This window comes from Saccopteryx leptura, chromosome 5 (genome assembly GCF_036850995.1).
Source record: "Saccopteryx leptura isolate mSacLep1 chromosome 5, mSacLep1_pri_phased_curated, whole genome shotgun sequence".
In the NCBI taxonomy this organism is placed as follows: domain Eukaryota; kingdom Metazoa; phylum Chordata; class Mammalia; order Chiroptera; family Emballonuridae; genus Saccopteryx; species Saccopteryx leptura.
The window spans coordinates 189,481,761-189,498,005 of record NC_089507.1 but is presented as its reverse complement, the minus strand read 5'-3'; the positions used below and the strand labels follow the sequence as shown (position 1 = coordinate 189,498,005).

The 16,245-nt window shown below is 44.7% G+C and overlaps 1 protein-coding gene across 2 annotated transcripts in view; it reads right to left on the bottom strand.

The window, feature by feature from the left end:
* PAK5 (p21 (RAC1) activated kinase 5) overlaps window positions 1-16,245 on the bottom strand; it is a 278,473-nt gene that overhangs the window by 76,003 nt on the left and 186,225 nt on the right. The window lies entirely within an intron of this gene.

Sequence of the window (16,245 nt, the reverse complement as noted above, 5' to 3'; positions counted from 1 at the left end):
AATAAAGTCAAAGGACTGACACCACCCAACTCCAAGGCTTCTTATAAAGCGATAGTGATCAAGACAGCGTGGTCGTGACAATACAGAGAAATATCAATGAAACCAAATCAAGAGCCAAGAAATAGATCCCCATAAATATAGTCAACTGGTCTTTGACAAACAACAGTACAAAGAAGGAAATAGCATAGTCACTTTAACATGTGGTACTGGAACAACTGGTCATCCATATGCAAAAAAAAAAAAAAAAAGAAGTTTGTAAACAAGCCTTACATTCTTTCCAAAACTCAACTCAAAATGTATTGTAGACCTAAATGTAAAAAGCAACACTATAAAATTCCTAGAAGATAACATAGGGGCCCTGGCTGGTTGGCTCAGCGGTAGAGCGTCAGCCTGGCGTGCGGGGGACCCGGGTTCGATCCCCGGCCAGGGCACATAAGAGAAGCGCCCATTTGCTTCTCCACCCCCCCCCTACTTCCTCTCTGTCTCTCTCTTCCCCTCCTGCAGCCGAGGTTCCATTGGAGCAAGGATGGCCCGGGCGCTGGGGATGGCTCCTTGGCCTCTGCCCCAGGCACTAGAGTGGCTCTGGTTGCGGCAGAGCGACGCCCCGGAGGGGCAGAGCATCGCCCCTTGGTGGGCAGAGCATCGCCCCTGGTGGGCGTGCCGGGTGGATCCCGGTCGGGCGCATGCGGGAGTCTGTCTGACTGTCTCTCCCCATTTCCAGCTTCAGAAAAAAAAAGATAACATAGGGAAAAATCTACTTGATCTTAAGTATGGAGATGACTTTTTAGATACAACACCAAAGGTTTGATCCATGAAAGCAATGATTGATAAGCTGGACCTCATTAAAATATTTATAAAAAACTTCTGATCTATGGGAAGACACTGTCAAGAGAATGAGAAGATAAGCCACATCCTGGAAGAAAATATTTGCAAAAGATCTTAACAAATACTTCAGCAAAGACGATATATAGGTGGTAAATAACATGAAAAGACATTCAACATTATATGTCATTAGGGGACTGTACATTAAAGCAACAATGCAATACCACTACAAAGCTATGAGAATGCCCCAAATTCAGAGCGCTGACATCACCAAACGCTGATGAGGATGTGGAGCAACAGGAAGTCTCATTCATTGCTGGTGGGGATGCAAAGAGGTACAGAAACTTGGGAAAACAGTCTAGCAGTTTTTTACCCTATGTTCCAGCAGTCGGGTTCTCTAACATCTACCCATCTGAGTTGAAACCTTAAGTGCACAGAAACCTGCACATGAATATTTATAGCAGCTTTATTTATAGTTACCAAAACTTGGGAACAACCAAGATGTCCTTCAGTAGGTGAATGGATAAACTGTGGGTCATCCAGACAATGAAATATCATTTAGTGCTAAAAATACACGGGTAAAACACGGAGGGAACTGAAATGCACATTACTAAGTGGAAGAAGCCAGTCTGAAAGGGCTCCGTACTGTGCTATTCCAATGATAATACGTTCTGGAAGAGGTCACGCTACAGAGATGGCGAACAGAGTGGTTACCAGGGCTAGGGAGGAGGGAGGAATGAGTTGGTGGAGCACAGAGGACTTTCAGGGCAGTGGAACTATACTGTACGTGTCACTGTCCACGAGTCAGAATTCATAGAGTGTACTCTAATGTAAATTATGGTTTGGTGTGGTGAATGTGTCGGTGCGGCTTTCTGAATTGTGGAGACAGTGATAATGGAAAGGGTGTGCGTGTCTGAGGGCAGTGGGGTGTATGGGACATCTCTGTACCTTCTGCTCAGTTTTGCTGAAAACCTAAAACCGTTCTAAAACATAAAGTCTATTAGACAACAACAAAAACATACAAAACCACCCCACAAACAAACAGATGGCAGGATAGATCTGGCAAGTAAATTTCAGTGTGTTAACTCAGGGACTAGGAGGAGGGAATAAATGAAAGAATAGCAAAGCGTGTGGACAGAAAGTGGCAGTCTGATGCCAAAGCCAGATCTGCCTGATACCCATCCTTCCAGACTAGCGTAAGCCTCGGGGGACCCAGCAAGGGGAAGCAGCACTCTGCGAAGGGCATCAGAATTCTCTCTGGCTAAACCATTATGATCTCTACAGTGGTGTTTCTTAAACATTAATGTGTACACGCGTCACCTGGGCATCTTGTTAAGACTCTGATTCAGCAGGTCCGGGTTAGGCCTGAGGTTCTGCATCTTACAAGCTCCCAGGGAATGTTGCACCTGCTGGCCTGTGGCCGGCACATGGGGATCTAGGGTCTGTGGTACAGTAAGGTGACAGGCTGGGGTGCCGTGCCCTGACAAGGCCCGTGACCCAGAAAAGCATGCCTTCTTCCTCAGGAGCTGAAGAGTCTACACTTTCTGTGGCCAGTTAGAAGCTAAGGATAGAAGTCTGGGTAGGCGGTGAGTGGAGGTGCTATGCTGTTGAATTCCTTAGCAGTCTGTTTGTTGCTGGTAGGAAGGGGGAAGAGTTAGAAATGATCATTTTTCTGTACAAAAGTCTTTTCTTTCATTCCTTCCCTTGTATCTTCCTAGAGTTGTGTACAAATATAGATCATTGCAAAAAGCTGGGCTACTGCTATTGCATGAGATTCAGACACAACAGAAAAGTCATAAATCAAAAGGGAGGTCAAACCAACTGTTGCAAGTGAATAGATGGATAACATTTTCTTCTCTCACTACAGACTTGGCTTCCCTAATTAAAGGCAAATTCGACTGCATTGATAACTGGAGACACTGACAAGTTAAAGCTTCAATATGTTTCTAACTGATGAAGCACCACCTCTCACCCTTGTACCCATTGGGTTAATTCTGGGTGAGGCTGCATAACCATGCAGGGACACTAGGTGGCACCTTTGGCTTTCTCTTGACAGAGCCAGAAAGGCAAACTGAAACCAAGGGAAAGAAAGCTGTTAGTCAAGTCGTTCTCAGGGATACTGAATCGAACTCTGGGGATTGAGCCCTGGAAATTTGTATTTTAAGTCATTCTCCCCAGATGATGTTTCTAGAGGCTGGCGTTAGAAATAGCTGACACAGTTCAACCCTTACTTTAAAAATGAGGACACAGGCTGAGATGTACTCGATCTGCAGGGATGAGACTGGCACCCAAGAATCCCAATTCTGATTTCAATGGCTTTTCTACCAAATCGGGACAAATGAAAAGTGAAAAACTGAAGTTTTCTTGTCAAGGCACCAAAGAGGTCTTTAAACCCCTACAGTGCACCCTGAAGTGGAAGAAACACCGTGGAAGAACAGGCAGAGGCTCTAAAAAGTTACGCCACTCTGAAAATTATGCCACTATTTATTCTTAAAATTGAGCTAATAGTCATATAATGCAAAATAAACCTTTTATAAAGATGGGTAGGCTTGTAATGTGGCCCTGGTCTCACTAGGTGGCAGCATCCTCTATCGAAGGCACAAGCTTGACGCGATCAAGGGTAAAGGAAAAGGCCAGATGAGGCAGTAGGTAACATAGCAATACTGTGTGGCTTCACAGAGAAGGTGAATGCCTAATGCAGAAAATTTAAAGTCACTTTATCTATGTATATATATATATATATATATCATATATATATATGATATATATCATATATACTTTATGTATATATATATATGATATATATTGTATAACACAGGTAATATCCTAAACTTTTATCAGCCTTCCACATTATATTCAGCTGGAAGAAAAGACAGCTTCACTCACAGGGCTGCGGTATTTTCTAGGTTAAGATCCCCCCACCCAGGGTTATCGCTGAGGCACGTTAATAAATATGGTAAAGTATTATGGGCTAGAATGTATCTGAATGAGTATAATCCTCACATACTTACTGACCACCTGCCTGGTAACCGGCCCAGTCCTATGAATAGAACACACATGCAGATTACAAAAAGCTAAGGTGAATGAATATATTCACAACATAGCTTGTGTTTCAGGACTGAATGTCCTGAGCAGAGGTATGGAGGCTCTAGTCGTCACTGTTGTTTTACTTTTGATAAGACCAGACGGGAAAGAGAAATAAGAAAAAAAAAAAGTTTGGGAGAAAAAAAAGCATGGCCGTATTCAAGCTTAGGAATCTTAGATGTCACCTAGGACTCGACAAGATATCATTGGAGAACAACTGACTGCATTCTTTCCTGACTTTGGTTTGAAGGAGACCCCACTGCCGACCCACGGCCACAGGTCTCGCTCCTCCGGCCCCTCCCACTGCTCCCAGTACTCCTGCCTGGCCCGGGTGTCCTCGACCTCTCCGGCCCCTAGTTCCCGAACCAACTGCTCTACTCCAGCCCTCGCCTGGCTCGTCCCCCTGCCCCATCTTCTGTGTCCAGCTGCCTTTTCTGTGTGTAGTTGCGGAAATACTGGCATATTCCTAATGCTGAGGATCTCAAAGGCGGCCCCCGCCATTGCCGGAGAACACTCATTGCTTCCAAGTCCTGCGCAGTGCCGAGGCCCGTCTGGGCTTTCTCTACGTAGCTCTCCTATTTCCCCTTCCCGGGGAGTTTTAGCGAATCTTCAATGCCCCTCCTCCTGGGCAGCCATTCGGCGATTGAAGAACGCCACTGTGTACCTCTCTCTCTGAGTCTTTGACAGAAGACCACCTGTGTACCCCGACCAGCTGTCAGACTGCTCCAGTTCTCCAGTCTCTATTATGTCGGCCACCTTCCTTTCAATGCACTTGTCACACACTGTTCAAGGATGAAACGCAACGAAACCGATGCCTTTACAGTGCAGCTAGCACGGCACGGAGTTCTGTTGTGACAACGAGGTGGGTACCGAGAGCAGACATTTGAACAAGGACTCACCACCATCCCCACACCTTACTTGTCCCTTCACAACACTCTATAATTATATCTTTGGATCATGTCTATATTCATTTCCCCTCGGAGCACACGTGCCTGGGAGGAAGGACTCACACCCGCCATTCACTGCTGTGTCCCCTGCACACAGCACTGGGCTTGGCCCATGCCAGGCATTGGTGGAAATAAAGAGACCTGAAATGGAAGAATAGATATTTGAATAAGGAATACAGAAGGCAGAAAGAAGACCATGGCAAGAAAATAATACTAGGAAAGAAAATACCCAACCAGGATATCGATAAACTGGAATATGAACGTGTGTGTGTGTGTGTGTGTGTGTGTGTGTGTTCCCAACTAAGGGAGTCTACAGCAGCCAGAGACAGAGAAGAAAAACACAGTATTAGACAAAGCTATACCAGATAAGTGTAAACAAAGGGAAACCAGCTTTGGAAATATCAGACAAGGGGACATCTAAAGTTAAATGTGCTTAACAAGCTCTCACTGATGCAAAAAGTGGTCTTGCAACACAACAGGAAAGGCAGAAAAACCAAAAGAAAAATTGACAGAGGATGTGAACAGGCAATTCAGAGAATGACTGGTCCAACAGTTAGTGATGTTATGAAGAGATGATCAAACACATTAGCCCTTAGAGAAAGGAAATAAAACCCGTAATGAGTCCATCCTCAGAACTGTAAATATTAGAATGGCTTACAATGCCAAGGCATGGTCCAAGTGTAGGGAGATGCACACCCTGGGACTTCGCAGGTGGGGTGGAATGGTATCACCCTTCCAACGAGACACCTGACAGAGCTCACTCAATTCAAGGGTATGTAGTATATGCCTAGGACCCAAAAATCCTAGTCCAGGCTGATAGGACACCCTATGGTCAAGGAACAATTTTAACTTAACATTGCATGTGAAATCATGCATTAGAGAATAAACTGTCACAAGGAAAATATATTAAAAAATCACTATCCTAGAGAGGAATGTGGATATACCTCTTTCAGATTTGGCAGAAATAGGGAATTTTTGCCATAAAATATAAGCCTGGAAGAAGTGTGTCGGGACATTCAAATTTGGTTCAATTCTATAGAAATTGTAGCCTCTGCTAGTTATCTGTGGCTCAGTCACGGTCACACATATTCGACTGCGAGGCAGGCACAGTGTCGAGCTTGCTGAGTGAGTAGAAGGTAAAAGCCTGACAAAGGTCTTGTGGTGGTGAATAAATTAGAAAACAATTTGAACACTTAGAAGGTGCTAACAGAAAAGTTTTTCCTGCGATGCCCAGGATTGTGTGAAAATATTATAGAAATAAAGCAGAGTGTCTTCTAACTTATCTAGTTCTTTCCTAAGTGTTATGTTTTCTCTTCACATCCATGCCTTGTAATTAACGCCACTCGACCCTCAGCAACTCCCAGCTGAAACATGGCTTTGCTGCCTAGAGAGGGCCTGGCATCCCCTAAGCTGGGTGAGCTCCGACTCCAGCTCTGCCGTGTGCTGGCTGTGTGACCTCCGGCAAGAGTGTTGTGTTCTCCAAGCCCTCAACTGGCAATCTGTAAAATAAGGATAACACTTCCTACCCTCACATGGTAAGGCTCCAGTGAGGTCAGGTTACCCCTGGCCCTGCAATCCACAAAGAAAACCAACTTGTGAATCTGTTATCAGCAAATTTGGAAGGAAGGAGCACACATACTAAATATTCACACTGCTTTGTAGACAACTGAACTTTTCTCTTTCCAAACATGATGCAAAATGCTGGGAAATGTCAACTTTATCACTGGGCACAAGGTATGTGTGGGCCTTTAGCATCTATAGGTAGCATTTCCTGAAGGTTTAATAACGTTTTGTTACCACTGCCCCACCCCCACGACTTCCACCACCTCTACGGACCTCCACAGTCCCTCCAGCACCACCACCTTAGACTTGCGAACAACTCTTTTATTCGGAAGTTCTTTCTTGTTTGACTTGATCCAGTAACAACTTTACAAGACAGGAAGATATAGTTTAGAGCCCAGGGAATGTGAAGCTAGCACAGGGAAGGGATTTATCCTTAACTGAAGAGCTAGCTACAGACCTGGACCACCATCTATATGACACTACGCCAAGGAGAGCAAATGGCCACAGGACGTCTTCCCTTGCGGAGAGCCAAGCTCACCAGTGGGGTAAGAGACAGTGCAGAGCCCAGGTTTTTGGTGTGAGCTTTTCAAAAGCCAGAGTGTTCGAAAGTTGACTATTTTTAACTGCCTGCATTTGTTTCTGTGCTCTAGAATAATTTCTCTACAGTTGCTAATTTACAAAGTCTTGCCAATTCCTTAGCTTTGTTTTTATTCATTAGCTTGGAAATTTGAAGCATAGCTGATGGGTTATAAACTGTTTCCTGTTTTAGGCTCATTGTTCTTAAAGCCAAGTCAAAACCATGAAGATGAGAAGATTCAGGAGGTAGAAAACCATAGCACTCAAGACCGTAGGTGGGCAGGCTCCCTGCGCTCTCAGACTGCAATATGAGAATCTAAACAGGCCACATAGCAATGGGTAGTAACTGCATTCAAAAATCCCACTTTTACCTAGAAGAACGAAACTTCTTACCCTTCTGAAGACGGTAATTTATCAATAAAAAAATGCACTAGCAATTAACATAAATTTCCAACAGTAGAAGGGTTTTTAAATCATGGCATGTCTGTGCTAATGTGGCCTACAAGAACAATGTCGCAGACAATGTAACAACATGTAGACTCATGGCTCTCAAACTGTATCCCAAGGGGCCCCAGAGGACTACTGTGAACTCACAGGGTGCGGCAGAATAATTTCAATTTTTGAAGGAAGCAGCAATATCTAACCTCTGTCAGACACCTTATAAATCACCAGCTTAAGGTAGTTGACTGCACTGCATGCCTTTTAATGACTTCATTGAATGCAAAACTGTGTATTTAGTAGTTGCGACAGGAAAAGAAAAAAGCAATTCAAGTCCAGCCCCTGTGGAAAAACAGTATGAGGGGTCATCAAAAAATTAAGAATAGAGTTACCATATTACTCAGCACTCCCTCTTCTGGGTATCTACCCAAAAAACCTGAAAATATTTATTTGCAAAAGATATATGCACCCCTATGTTCATTGCAGCATAATTCACATATGGTTGCCAAGACATGAAGACAAGCAAAGTGTTCTTCAATAGAAGATTGGATAAAGAAGATGTGGTACATATATACTATGGAATACTTCTCAGCCATAAGAAATGATGAAATACTGCCATTTATGACAACATGGAGGGACCTTGAGAATGTTATGCTAAGCACAATAAGTCAGTCAGGAAAAGCAAAGAACCATATGATTTCATTCACATGTGGGATATAAAACTGAGACTCACAGACACACACAGTGGGATGGTGGTCATCAGACAAAGAGAAGGAGGGATGGTAAAAGGGTAAAAGGGGCCAAATATATAGCGATGGAAGATGGTTTGACTGTGGGCAGTGGGCACACAATGTACTGTACAGAGATATCATATATATCAGGTGTCCCCAAACTACGGCCCACGGGTCACATGCGGCCCCCTGAGGCCATTTATTCGCCCCCCGCCGCACTTCCGGAAGGGGCACCTCTTTCATTGGTGGTCAGTAGGAGGAGCACTGTATGTGGTGGCCCTCCAATGGTCTGAGGGACAGTGAACTGGTCCCCTGTGTAAAAAGTTTGGGGACTCCTGATATATATCATAGAATACTATGTATCATAAAAAACTACACTTGAAACTTAAATGATCTTATTAACCAATGCCACCCCAAGAAATTTAATTTTAAAAAAAAGCAAGTTCTTTGTAAAAATCAATGTGGGGCAGGAAATGAAGGTGAGGTATACAACCTGGTTCCAAGGCTGAAGATGTGCAACGCCCAACAGATGTGCACATTTCAATAGGGTTTTCTTTAAAAGTGACAAAAAACTTTAATCTCAGTTTATGTGTATCATTTGTTAAATTCTTAAATTGTTTGGATTAAACTATTTAATAAATGAAAAGGTTAACTATTCCTTTTTTGCCTAGAGTACGGTGACCAATTGTCCTCCTTTAGGGAGGATAGTCCTTCTTCTGTAAGTTCCATCCTCCCTCGAAAAGTGTCTTCTTACATGTCCTTCTTTTTGATATTGGAAGACTAATCTGTTAACGTCCGTATTTGATCAATGCAGAGCTGATCCATTGCGTGTAATGTGACATATTTGTATCTAAATGAGTAATTTTTTCTTACAATTATTAAAAATTAATAGGCATGTAAGAATAATTATAGTATAAAATATTACAAATGTTTTTATTATGCATTTATCATATTATAGTGTATTATTGTTGCAATGAAAAAAAAGTTTCTTTTATTTACAATATTGTTTTCTTCAATTTATTTTTGTCCTCCTTTTCATTGTAAAAATGTTGGTCACCTTAGCCTAGAGAGCACTGTGACAATATTAGTGACTGGATACTGTGACCTAGAAAGTTTGGGAACTACAGCATTAGGTGAAAAAAATAAATAAATAAAAACTGCATAGAAAAAAAAAAACTGCATAGAAATTGTAATCCATCTCGCCCTTCTGTGTGTGTGCATGTGCGTGTGTGCATGTGTGTGTGTTTTAATGATGAAAGAAAGTACATCAAAAGTCAACAGTGGGCTCTGGGAATACGATAGCTCTTCCTTCTCCATACATCCTATATTTTAAGTATTACTCTCATAGGCTGAAATAAAAAAAATTAATGGTTATTACAAATAATTTCCCAAAGGAGCGCATTTGCTTCCAGGAATAAAAATATCTGTCGAACATTCCAGAGAGTTTCATTTTGGGAGAAGGTTTTCTTGTACTTTGCTCACTTCTCCAGTTTCTTGCTCCCCAAATTCAGGACCTGGCTTTCGGACGTGGACGTTTTGAAGAAGCCTGTTTCTACATGCAGCCCTCCTTGGCACTGTTTATAAAACATCTCCCACCCCTGCAGCCTTCAGGGACTGAACTTGGCTTGGGGTTTCCAGCGGATGGGGCTTCTCAGCCTTACAGCTGGCAGAGCTAGCGAAAAGGAGGAGGCAGGAAGGGTGGCCTGCCAATGCCACAGATGCTGTCGCCGGAATGGCATGTCTTTGGCTCCGGCTTCGTGGAGGAAGGAATGGCCTGCAGCACCCTGAGGTGTGAGAGCTCATTGGAAACCTGCCTTGAGAATACTCCCACTTAAAACAACCCCCGAGTGAAAGAGACCTGGGCTGTCGGCTGGTCTCTGCTGTTCTGAGAGACGCAGCTCTGAGGACCCACAGTTTGTATAACGTAGAGAGTTATGTATAAAATGAAGACATCCACCTACAGTCTTTGTCATATTGATTGTGAAAGAAAGCAAGCCTGAAACATTGTTCTCCTCCTAAAAAAAGGGCAATTTTTGTTATACCTCCTACTTTTGGCAATTGGGTTTGTTTCATTTTTAAAAAAATGTATTGACTACTCATAGTCTAACTGAATTAGACTGGTTAGTCCCCACACCAGCCCTATGAGGAGTACTATTATACCTACTTCTTTTTTTTTTTTTTTAAATAAATTTTTATTAATGGTAATGGGATGACATTAATAAATCAGGGTACATATATTCAAAGAAAACATGTCTAGGTTACCTTGTCATTAAATTATGTTGCATACCCCTCGCCCAAAGTCAGATTGTCCTTCGCCACCCTCTATCTAGTTCTCTGTGCCCCTCCCCCTCCCCCTAACTCTCCCCCTGTCCTCCTCCCCCCACCCCTGGTAACCACCACACACTTGTCCATGTCTCTTAGTCTCATTTTTATATACCTACTTCTAACAATGAGAAAACTGAAGCATCTAGACACTGAGTACCTTGCGCCAGGTCCAATATCTGGAACAGGTAGAAGCATGATTTTGGATTGGTCCTGGACAGTCTGGCTCCAGTGGGCTCTTAAGCAAGACACTGTCATTGCCACCTCTTTGTCAAGTTATTTTCTTGCCTTGGGGTAGCCTTTCATTAGTCATGAATATAGAATGCCATTCTTTCTATATCCAACATTACATTTTCCCTAAATTTTCTAAGAAGTGTAGCCATTGCACACCCCAAACTTTCACAACCCAGTGTTTATATATCCTATTGTATTATCTATTCTTTTGCTTGTCTTTACAAATCTACCTCCCCCACTAGATTGGGTACTCTGTAGCAATGGGGCCAAATTTTTTCCCCTAGAGTTTCATTGCCTAAAACATAGTAGGTCCAAAATCAATGTTTGAAGAAGAAATGAATACTGATGCTGCACTGAGAGCAGTCGCCATTGTTGCTCTGCCTATAGCCCCTACTGGGAGATGCTTGGCCCAATGTGGGGCAGGTGGATTTTCCAGGAGATTAATTCCCGGGAGCTGGCTGCAGTGAGAGAGGGACTGGAGGAGGTGGACAGATGCCCCGGCTTCCTTGCTGAGACGAGTCTGAAGTGTGTTCTATGAAGTCTCTCGCAGCATTGCCAGCAGGACTGGGCACCAGCCGCCCAGAGCAGTTACTGTTCGCTAACACACCCTTTCTGGACTTCCCTTCCTTGAAGGGTATATGGTCTCCATACTCCATTCCCTCAAGGCCACCGGAAGGGAGTCCTGCCGACAACCTCCATGAGCTCCGAAGCACAGTCCTCTCAGCGGAGCCCTTGGATGGGAAGGCAGCCCAGCTGACACGTGATCTCAGCCTTGGGAGGCTGAGCAGGGACTCCAGCTCCACTGCGCCCAACTCCTGACCTAGGAAAATGCCGAGGCTAGTGATCAATGTGCGCCGTTATAATCTGTGGAGTTCATAGTAACTTCTTACAAATTTTTGCCTTGTCGCTAACTAACAGAATATGGTAAAGGTGAGGGGATGTCACTCTCATGGTTTCTCTATGCCGTGGCATCGGTGCTGGGGTATCACTGCGTGATTCTGTTACGATAAATACATAAGACTCCAGCAGAGCGGCCCTCGCTCTCTTGCTGGCCTTGAAGAAGTGAGCGACCAGGAGCTCCACAGCCAGGAAGGGAACGCTGCCAACCCGCTAGGGGAGCTGGGAAGGGGGGTCTTCCCCAGCCAAGCCTCCAGAGGGCAGTGGAGCCCAGTGATGGCAGTCTTGTGAGACCTTGAGCACAGGGACCCAGCTAAGCCCTGCACAGGGTCCAGACTTACGGACACGGTGAGATCATAAATGTTTGTTCTCTTCTTAAGCCATTAAATTTGTGGTAATTTGTTATGCAGCAATAACAAACGAATACAGAGATTCTCAAAAGCCAGTGGATTGTGTGCCGATAGCAAATGCTGAGCTCAGTGCCATCTTGGGCACAGCTTTTTTTCATTGAAATGTTAACGTTACTGGTCACAGCAGTAGCGTCCAGTCATTTGGAGAGCGATGTGCTGTTTGGAAATGATCAAAGCATTGAAAAACAGCTTTCTCCCTCGTTTACACAGAGTCAACACTATAATGCTTCTATTTAATATTACATGATAAAAACTCTAGGATTTGACAATGCCGCCATGAATCCGAGAGTTGATATCTTGGTGTCCCAATTTCTTTTCTTTTTTTTTTAAATTGAATTTGTTGGGGTGAATTTGGTTAGCAAAGCCATACAGGTTTCAAATGTACAAATTAAAAAAAAATATCTGCACACTGCACCGTGCACCCATCATCCCAGGCAAAGTCTCCTACTGTCCGCATCCTTCCGTCTGCCACCCACACCTGGCCCTCGCCCCGTCCCCCTGGCTACTGCCTCTGTTGTCTGTGTCTGTGTGTTCTGCAGACATGCTTTTCGGCTAATCCCTTCCCGCTGTATCACCCAGTCCCCTCTCCCTGTCCCCTCTGACAACGGTCAGTCTGTTCCATGTGTCCATGCCTCTGTTTCTAGTTTTTTTTTGTTTTGTTTTTTTTTGTATTTTTCTGAAGCTGGAAACGGGGAGGCAGTCAGACAGACTCCCGCATGCGCCCGACCGGGATCCACCCGGCACGCCCACCAGGGGGCGATGCTCTGCCCATCCGGGGCGTCGCTCTGTCGCGACCAGAGCCACTCTAGCGCCTGGGGCAGAGGCCAAGGAGCCATCCCCAGCGCCCGGGCCATCTTTGCTCCAATGGAGCCTTGGCTGCGGGAGGGGAAGAGAGAGACAGAGAGGAAGGAGAGGGAGAGGGGTGGAGAAGCAGATGGGCGCTTCTCCTGTGTGCCCTGGCCGGGAATTGAACCCGGGACTTCCGCACACCAGGCCGATGCTCCACCACTGAGCCAACCGGCCAGGGCCCTCTGTTTCTATTTTGTCCATCCATTTATTGTGTTCATTAGATTCCACATATAAGTGAGACCATATGGTATTTATCTTTCTCCCACAGAGTGCCCCAATTTCTATAAGATGCTAAATGAGAGATAAAATTAAATCTTTCAAGTTCCAAGCATGTGTGAAAGTCACAGAGACCCACACATACTTTTTCTTTTGATTTAGGAGGATAATTTTCAGTTAGGTCACCCCTGCCAGGAGAGAAGCGCTGGGGCAAACAAGGTGTTTCTGACAATATCATCTCCCTTTATACAGAATTTTCCAGTTATCAAAGCACAACCAGCCCCATTTGATGAGATCCGCTGACAGGAGTTCAGAGCAGGCCACTCGATGGGAAACCAACATAAGTCCAAAGAAAAGCTTGTGATCTGAGGGTCTGCTGTTTGACCTCAAAGAGGATCAGCTCAAGGAGCAGCCTGGCCATCCTGCAGACGGAGTGAGCGGCATGCTTTTGTGACCACGTATTCATTCGCTTCTTGGTGCACACTTTCATTGAAATATCCTGCTTAATTCACTTGAGAAGACTACGTGGATTGCATGCATAATGAAAGCCACTGCAGAGGGCTCTGAGTACTCTCCGACTAGAAAATCAAGTCACATGGCAGTAGTGATAAGAAATTGTCAGGAGGGCCTAACTTGTGGTGGTGCAGTGAATAAAATGCTGACTTGGAATGGTGAGGTCGCTGGTTCGAAACCCTGGGCTTGCCCTGTCAAGGCACATACAAAAAGCAACTAGGCCTTGGCCGGTTGGCTCAGCGGTAGAGCGTCGGCCTGGCGTGCAGGAGTCCCGGGTTCGATTCCCCGCCAGGTCACATAGGAGAAGCGCCCATCTGCTTCTCCACCCCTCCCCCTCTCCTTCCTCTCTGTCTCTCTCTTCCCCTCCCGCAGCAGAGGCTCCATTGGAGCAAAGATGGCCCGGGCGCTGGGGATGGCTCTGTGGCCTCTGCCTTAGTCACTAGAATGGCTCTGGATGCAACAGAGCGATGCCCCAGAGGGGCAGAACATCGCCCCCTGGTGGGTATGCCGGGTGGATCCCGGTCGGGCGCATGCGGGAGTCTGTCTGACTGCCTCCTCGTTTCCAGCTTTGGAAAAATGAAGAAGAAAAAGAAAAAGCAACTAGGAGTAGATGCTTCCTACTCCTACCCCCTTCTCTCTCTCTATCCTTTCTCTAAAATCAATAAATAAAATCTAAGGAAAGATGGGAGGGAGGGAGGGAGGGAGGGAAGAAGGAAGGAAGGAAATTGTAGAGAAGTAGGCATTAAATGATATTGTGCTAGTGAGTGCTAGTTCTGGGCTGACTCAGGGCTTCCTAAGTGCTTGAATCAGAAGCATTCCTATACACAGAAATCATATCGGACATCTGACATTAACTTGCCCCATGACTTTGGGAATATTCACTTTACCTACCTGGATCAGTGCTGTCATCTGTCAGATGAAGGGCAGGACGAGGTAAGAAGGAAGTGATTTTTTTTTCGACATAGCATCATTTACATATGCAACACTCATGTCCAAACACACCCTTATCATCGGTGTGCTGGTTACAAGCCTGGATTTCTGAGTCAGAGCTTAGGGTCTGAATTCTAAGCCCCTTCCAGTTATTAGTTGTGGGACTTTCAGCAATTTCTTTAACCTTGCTAAGTCTTGCTTTTCCTAACAGGTGCACCTCAGAGACATTGTGGGTTTGGGTCTAGACTACTGCAACAAAGTAAGTATCACAATAAAGTCAACTGTAAGCTTTTTGCTGCTGGAGGGTCTTGCCTTGCTTCTGAAGGGTCAGTTTGTAAAAACACAATGTATTTGAAACACAATTCAGCAAAGCTCAAAATGAGGTATGTTTGTACCTAAGACAAAGTAAATACCACTCATTTGAAAGGAAGTGAGTGCTAGGTGAGATAGTGTATCAGTCAGTTATCCAATGATGCTACATAACAAACCACCCCACACTCAGTGTCATAAAATGGACCTGGGGCTCAGGCAACTGCTTCAAGCTGTGGGGATGCAGCTAGGCGAGGGTGGTTCTGCTCACTCTTCTGGAATCACTGAACCATCCAAGTCATGCTCTTATGGGGATGGTAAGAGCACTATGAGAAAACTTAGCTGTGCATGTCAAGCCTTTGCTCATATCACCTCACTGACCAAAATCAAGTTATGGGCAAGGTAAGGAGGTGAGGAAGAACTTAGCCCTCCTAAGGCAAGAGAAAAGAGGAACTGAGTTAAATTAAATAATCCAGCCCACCAGATGGTATAGGCAAGGAACCTATGCAACTATGCCTGATCAGATCAATCACCAACATCCTGATTATTATTCTTTTCTTTTTTGCCAAACTCCTATAGGCCAATCAATCTTTCTTATGCTATGTGAAGCAAACTAGAATATTTTTCCTGCTCAAAAGTACCACCCCTCCACTCACCTGTCTGCTACTGCAAAATGAGGTTCTTTCCTTGGAATTATTATTGTCTTTTCCCCATGGCCCTGCTGTTAAAAACTTTGGGGGGGGGGCACACAAAGTAATCATTAACCCTTTTGGGGAGAAAGCCACAGAAGGAGAAAAGATAGGGTGTGGGGCAACCAAATGCAGCTGGCTCTCTGATATTAGGTCAGGGCTCAAATTAAAAATTGGGTGACTTTTTTTTGGGGGGGGGAGAGAGAGAAAGAAATGGAAAGACAGGAAGGGAGAGAAATAATCAGCATCAGTTCTTTGTTGCAGCACCATAGTTGTTCATTGATTGCTTTCTCATATGTGCCTTGACATGGGGGCTCCAGCTAGGCCAGTGACCTCTTGCTCAAGCCAGTGACCTCGGGCTCAAGACAATGACCTTGGGCTTCAAGCCAGTGACCTTCAGGCTTAAGCCAGTGACCATGGGGTCATGTCTATGATCCCATGCTTAAGCCAGTGACCCTGTGTTCAAGCTGTGAGCCTGTGTTCAAGCCAGATGAGCCCATGCTCCAGTTGGCCACCTCGGGGTTTTAAACCTGGGTCCTCAGCATACCAGGCTGATGTTCTATCCACTGTGCCACCACCTGGTCAGGCAGAAATTGGGTGACTTTAAACAAATCAGCCAGTTGTGTGGAGTCAAGTTTCCTTTATCTATATAACTGGGTTAAAACTGTTAAATGGTTATTATGAGAATGTCACAATATAATAAATATTAAAGACT